Genomic DNA, 7,696 nt, shown 5'->3' with positions numbered 1-7,696 from the left:
CTGTAATTTTGCTACTGCCATGAATCATAATGTAAAGATCTGATATGCAGGATGTATTTTCACTGTTACAAGGGGTTGTTGCGACCCACAGGTTGAATTGCTGGTATATGAGAAGATTTGAAATTTGGAAAGTAACTTTTAAAACAAAATGTTTGGTCTCCTTATTACTGTTTATGCAATGAGTGGAGTTGGTTTCAAATACTTTTTGCTCACAAAGTAAAACCACCTCATATTTTGATTTCAGCAACTGAGGAAACCTGATTTGTCCTCTTTAAAAATCACCTTCACTAGACCACAGTGACACCTTCAAATGGGCTTTTTCTCCATGATGGTGAAGATCCATGTTTTAGAAGTTTGGCAATAAACAAAAACAAAAAATGAAAAAAAATTTAAACCCACACTGTTCGAAGATAATCATTTGGTCCTTCAAGGTCCTGGGTTTTGTTTCTGTTTCTCTCTTTGTTATTTGCTGTAACCCTATCAAAAATAAAAAGTATTGTCATAATCTATTTCCTTATACCACAATTTATATAAAACGATTTTTTTAACCTTCAAAAAAGTCTCCTCATGTTTTCATTTTTATTTCATTTTTTTAGAGGCAGAGCATAACTCCACTACCAGGCTGGCGTGCACTGACTAAATCATAGCCCACTGCGGTCCCAAACTCCTAGGCCCAAGTGATCCTCCTGCCTCAGCTTCCTGAGTACCTGGGACTACAGGCACTCACCACTGTGACCAACTAATTTCTTTACACTTTTTATAGAGCTGGGACCTTGCTATGATGTCCAGCCTACTCTCAAATCTTGGCTTCAACCATTCCTGGCCAATTTTTCTTATTTTGTAGAGACAGGGTCTTGATTTTGCGCCAGCTGTTCTAGAACTCCTGACCTTAAGCAATCCTCCCACCTAGTCTCCCAGAGTGCTAGAACCGTCAAGAACAAAAAAGAAGACTTTCCCAAACCACAGCTTAGTGCAGCTCGTCTGCACTAACAGGGACACCTCTTAATCCACGGAGTGCACTGTTTTCACTTGTGACCCTGCTCAGCTGTTTCTTCCTCTCTTCTTTTTTCTCTTGTGGCATCCTCACTGCTGTGCTCTGACAGACCTGGTGGCTGTTGAGACAGCATGCCAGTTGCTAGTTAAAAGAAAACAGAACTTGAGGAGGGAAAAAAGATGGCAGTCAAGTAACAGCTTCTGTGCAGCCAGGCACAGTGAGAGTGGCGAGAGAAGACTCCAGCCATCTCTGGCTGGTGAGTTTTGCCCAGAGGCTTCCCTTTGGTGACACAGGAAGCCAGTGAGAGACTTCTGGACCCAATGAGGAGGACAGAAGCAGTGGAAAATCTGGCAAGTGGTAGGTGCGTTTGTTCAATCAGAGGCTGCCTGCAGCTGCACCCATAGCAACAGCGAGAGTGCACGCAGGAAAAGCCTTACCTGTGGGCTGTTTGGGTTTTCTTGGACTTGGGCACTCAATTAAACTGCCTTGGGAGATCTTGGGCTGTGTGTGAAGATGACTTTGGGCCTTGTCTGGGGCCCAGGTCAGAGACACTGAGCCGGAAGGAAGCTAATATCGTTCAGCTTTGGACTGCCTGCACAGCTGCTGTGGGAGAGCTGCCCCTGTGTTTTGCAGCGCGGAGATCAGCCGGGAGACCTTGGGCGAGAAATCTAGTGACTGAGCTGCCCAAAGGAGGGCACTGAGACACTGGGGAAGTGTGGAGTTCCAAGTGTGGCAGATTAACAGCCTTGGCCCTCAGGGGCATAGTGGGAGTCTGGACGTGGTGCACTGGATAAGCAGGCAGCCACACTGGGAGAGATCCCAGGGATAAGTGCTTTCCCTGGAAAGCTTCTGCTTGGCCAAGGTTCATAGTTTTGAGTGTCTTTTAAGTGGGCTGAGGACATTTTTGGGCTCCCAAGCCTGCAGGGTCTGAGAGGTCAGCAGAGACCTCCAGTCTCCATCTTGTACAGCTGTATCAACATTGTGATTAACATCTTATAACTCAGAAGATCACCTGTTGCCCGGACAATATTCAGTAAAATATATATAGTATTTGGTTCTTTAGGGGTTTTTTTTGGGGGGGGTGTTGTTGGGGTTTTTCTTTTTTTATTTGTTTGTTTTCTTAATTCCAACATTTTTCCCTGGTGTTTTTCTTTCTTTTTCATTTATTTTTTTATTGCTGGGGATTCATCGAGGGTACAATAAGCCAGTTACACTGATTGCAATTTTTTTTTAATATATTCTTCCTTTTTTTCACTATCCTAGTTCAAATACAATCTTCCATTTTTGCCTTCTTTAACAATTAGAATTTCATTTTTGCCAGTGTGTCTGCCCCTATTATTTGTTGTTGGTTTTTTTTCCTCCAATGTTACCCCATTAGGGTTCTTGCTTGTTTGTTTTGGTTTTATTTACAGTATTTTTGGCTTTTCTCTTTACCAGGTGGAGGTGGGGTACTGTTTTTGATCCGGCTGGCAAAGAGCTGTTGACCTCAAGGGAATCACCCAACCCAGCACCCCCAGAGGTTGGGGGTCTTCAAGGTTGTGTCATAGTACACTACTATACAACTATATTACTCCTGTTTGTTTCTTTCAGTGCTTTCCTTTATTTTTTTTGTCAATATTTCCTTTTACTCACCACCTCTTCTTTCTCTGTTTTCTTAAATCTTTTTTCCCTTCTTACTCTTCAATTTTCTCATGCTTCTAGTCCCCTACCAAAAGAACTTATTAAAACTTTAACGAGTGGAGTTTATCTAACAAAGGACGAGAAAGATCTCTATAAAGAGAACTATGAAACTCTAAGAAAAGAAATAGCTGAAAATGTTAACAAATGGGAAAACATACCATGCTCACGGCTGGGAAGAATCGGCATTGTAAAAATGTTCATACTACCCAAAGCAATATACAATTTTAATGCAATCCCTTTTAAAGCTCCACTGTCATACTTGAAAGATCTTGGAAAAATAATACTTCGTTTTATATGGAATCAGGGAAAACCTTGAATAGCCAAGATATTACTCAGAAATAAAAACAAAGCAGGCAGAATCACGCTACCAGACTTCAGACTACACTATAAATCAATACTGATCAAAACAGTATGGTACTGGCACAAAAACAGACAGATAGATGTATGGAACAGAATAGAGAACCAAGAGATGAACCCAGCTACTTACCATTATTTGATCTTTGGCAAGCCAATTAAAACATTCAGTGGGGAAAGACTCCCTATTTAACAAACGGTGCTGGGTGTACTGGCTAGTGACCTATAGAAGACTGAAATTGGACCCACACCTTTCACCATTAACTGAAATAGACTCTCACTGGATTAAAGATTTAAACTTAAGACATGAAGCTATAAAAATACTAGAAGAAATTGTAGGGAAAACTCTTGAAGAAAACGGTCTGGGCAAGTATTTTATGAGGAGGACCCCCCGGGCAATTGAAGCAGCTTCAAAAATACACTACTGGGACCTGATCAAACTAAAAAGCTTCTGCACAGTCAAGAACACAGTAAGTAGAGCAAGCAGACAGCCCTGAGAATGAGAGAAGATATTTTCAGGTTATGTCTCTGACAAAGGTTTAATAACCAGAATCCACAGAGAACTCAAATGTATTAACAAGAAAAGAACAAGTGATTCCATTTCAGGCTGGGCAAGGGACTTTAAGAGAAACATCTCTAAAGAAGACAGGCGCACAGCCTACAAACATATGAAAAAATGCTCATCATCCTTAATCATCAGAGAAATGCAAATCAAAACTACTTTGAGTTATCATCGAACTCCAGTAAGATTAGCCCATATCACAAAATCCCAAGACCAGAGATGTTGGTGTGGATGTGGAGAAAAGGGAACACTTCTACACTGCTGATGGGAATGCAAATTAATACATTCCTTTTGGAAAGATCTTTGGAAAACACTTAGGGATCTAAATATAGACCTGCCATTCAATCCCACAATTCCTCTACTAGGGATATACCCAGAAGACCAAAAATCACATTATAACAAAGATATTTGTACCAGAATGTTTATTGCAGCCCAACTCATAATTGCTAAGTTATGGAAAAAGCCCAAGTGTCCATGGATCCATGAATAGATTAATAAATTGTGGTATATGTACACCATGGAATATTATGCAGCCTTAAAGAAAGATGGAGACTTTACCTCTTTCGTGTTTACATGGATGGAGTTGGAACATATTCTTCTTAGTAAAGTATCTCAAGAATGGAAGAAAAAGTATCCAATGTACTCAGCCCTACCATGAAACTAATTTATGGCTTTCATATGAAAGCTATAACCCCGTTATAACCTAAGAATATGGGGAATGGGGAGAGGGAGGGAAGGGAAGGGGGGAGGATGGGCAGAGGGCGGGTGATTGTTGGAACCACACATACGGTGCATCTTACAAGGATACATGTGAAACTTACTAAATGTAGAATATAAATGTCTTAACACAATAACTAAGAAAATGCCAGGAAGGCTTTTCCAGTGTGGAAAGGTTAACCAGTGTGATGAAAATATGTCAAATGTTATATAAAGTCAGTGTATGTTGCCCCATGATCACGTTAATGTACACAGCTATGATTTAATAATAAAAAAAAAAAACTTTAAAGAGCAAGAAGTGAAAGAATAATTAGGGGAAGGAAACAGATACAAAAAAGCACTCATGAAGAAGAATCAGTAGAAAAATCCTGGTAACATGAAATGTCAGTTCAGAGTAACCCCCTTCTAAGGATCGTGAGGTAGCTACAGCAGAGCACTCCTCCTACAAAGAAATGTTAGAAATGACAGAAGGGAAATTTAAAATACAGATGATGAAAACAATGAAGGAAATTGCTGAGAAAGTTGAAAATAACCAAAAGGAGATCCAAAAACAATCAAATAAGAGATGAAAGATATGAAGAACATAAAAAGGATATAGCAGAGCTGAAGGAACTGAAGCAGTCAATTAGGGAACTTAAGGATGCAATAGAAAGTATCAACAACAGATTAGATCGTGCAGAAGAAAGAATCTCAGAGGTAGAGGGTAAAGCTCTTGAGATAACTCAGATAGTTAAAGAGGCAGAAAAGAAGAGAGAGAAAACAGAACATTCACTTACAGAATTATGGGACTCTATGAAGCATTCAAACATACGAGTTATAGGTATCCCAGAAGGGGAAGAAGAATGCCCCAGTGGAATGGAAGCCATTCTAGAGAATATTATAAATGAAAATTTCCCTAATATCATCAAATGTTCTGACATACTCCTTTCAGAGGGATATCAATCCCCTGGTCACCTCAATTCAAATAGAGCTTATCCAAGGCACATTGTGATGAATCTATCTAAAGTCAAGAGAAAATTAAAGAATTTGCAAGGGGCAAACCCATCAGGGTCACCGCAGACTTCTCTAATGAAACATTTCAGGCCAGAAGACAATGGTCATCTGTCTTTAATGTACTTAAATAGAACAACTTCCAGCCCCCAGAATTTTACATCCGGCTAAGCTAAGCTTTAAAATTGACGGAGAAATCAAATCTTTTATTGATATGCAAACATTGAGGAAGTTTGCCACAACAAGACCAGTCTTACAAGAAATATTTCAACCTTTTCTACACACTGACTATCACAATGGACCTTCAGAAAAGTAAACACCCAGAAATTAAAGGACAGAACCTAGTTTCCACAATGATGCAAAAGACAAAACTAAGCAATGGACTTTCACAAAACAAGATGAATAGAATGCTACCACACTTATCAATTATCTCAATAAATGTCAATGGCTAGAATTCCCCACTGAAGAGGCATAGATCAGCTGATTGGATTAAAAAACACAAGCCGTCTCCTTGCCATCTGCAGGAAACACACCTCACATCAAAAGACAAATTAGAACTCAGAGTTAAAGGTTGTAGGTCAATTTTTCAGGCAAATGGAATTCAGAAGAAAAGAGGAGTTGCAATCTTCTTTTCAGATACATATGGATTTAAAGCAACTAAAGTCAAAAAAGGCAATGATGGTCACTTTATATTGGTCAGGGGAAAAACACAACAAGAAGATATTTCAATTCTAAATATTTATGCACCCAGTTTAAATGCTTCCAGATTCTTGAAACAGACCTTGCTTAGTTTGAGCAATATGATATCCTCTAACATCCCAGTAACAGGGGACTTTAATACACCTCTCGTAGAGACGGACATATCCTCTTAACAGAAATTAAACAAAGATGTTAGAGATTTTTTTTATCAATTATTAATTTTTATTATTGATTTAATCATTTTACACATGTAATAGATACATATACAAGAGTGCCTTGATGTATCACCCTTGATCTATTCTTGAACAACCACAGTTGTTGCAAATATGAAATATTAAAATATTTTGTAATTGTATATTATTAATATGTTGAACTGGAATCAAAAGTATTCATTTATGTTTTGAATAATTTGGGGCACTATAATAAGTTACCCTGTGATTTGTTACATGAGTTCAACTTTTCTTATTTTCACTTTATTTATTTATTTTTATTGTTAAATCATAGCTGTGTACATTAGTGCAATCAACAGGTACAATGTGCTGGTTTCATATACAATCTGAAATATTCTCATCAAAATGTTCAACATAGCCTTCATGGCATTTTCCTAGTTATTGTATGTAAACATTTGTATTCTGCATTTAGTAAGTTTTGCCTGTACCCATTCTAAGATGAACTGTAGGTGTGGCCCCACCCATTACCCTCCCTCCACCCTAACCTCCCCCTTCCCTTCCCCTTCCTTGGCCCTTTCCCCATAGTCTTGTGCTATAGTTGGGTTATAGCCTTCATGTGAAAGCTACAAATTAGCTTCATAGTAGGGCTGAGTGCATTGCATACTTTTTCTTCCATTCCTGAGATACTTTGCTAAGAAGAATATGTTCCAGCTCCATCCATGTAAACATGAAAGAGGAAAAGTCTCCATCTTTCTTTAAGGCTGCATAATATTCCATGGTATACATGTACCACAATTTGCTAGTCCATTTGTGGGTCGATGGGCACTTGGGCTTCTTCCATGACTTAGCAGTTACGAATTGGGCTGCAATAAACATTCTGGTACAGATGTCTTTGTTATGTTGTGATTTTTGGTCTTCTGGTTATAAACCTAGTAAAGGAATTATAGGATCAAATGGCAGGTCTATTTTTAGGTCTCTAAGTATTCTCCAAACATCCTTCCAGAAGGAACGTATCAGTGTGCATTCCCACCAGCAGGGTAGAAGTGTGCCCTTTTTTCCACATCCACGCCAACATCTCTGGTTTTGGAATTTTGTGATGTGGGCTACTCTTACTGGGGTTAGGTGATGTCTCCAAGTAGTTTTGATTTGCATTTCTCTGATAATTAAGAATGATGAGCTCTTTTTCATGTGTTTATAGATCATGTGACTGTCTTCTTTGGAGAACTTTCTCTTCAAGTCCCTTGCCCACCCTGAGATGGGATCACTTGTTCTTTTCTTGCTAGTATGTTTGAGTTCTCTGTGGATTCTGGTTATTAGACCTTTATCAGAGGTATAACCTGCAAATATTTTTTCCCATTCTGAGGGCTGTCTGCTTGCTTTACTTACTATGTTCTTGGCTGTGCAGAAGTTTTTAGTTTGACCGGGGCCCAGTAGTGTATTTTTGACACTGCTTCAATTGCCTGGGGAGTCCTCCTCATAAAATATTCACCAAGGCCAAATCCTTCAAGAGTTTTCCCTGCACTTTCTTCA

Source organism: Nycticebus coucang, unplaced genomic scaffold (genome assembly GCF_027406575.1).
Source record: "Nycticebus coucang isolate mNycCou1 unplaced genomic scaffold, mNycCou1.pri scaffold_43, whole genome shotgun sequence".
In the NCBI taxonomy this organism is placed as follows: domain Eukaryota; kingdom Metazoa; phylum Chordata; class Mammalia; order Primates; family Lorisidae; genus Nycticebus; species Nycticebus coucang.
Note: the sequence above shows the minus strand (reverse complement) of the source record.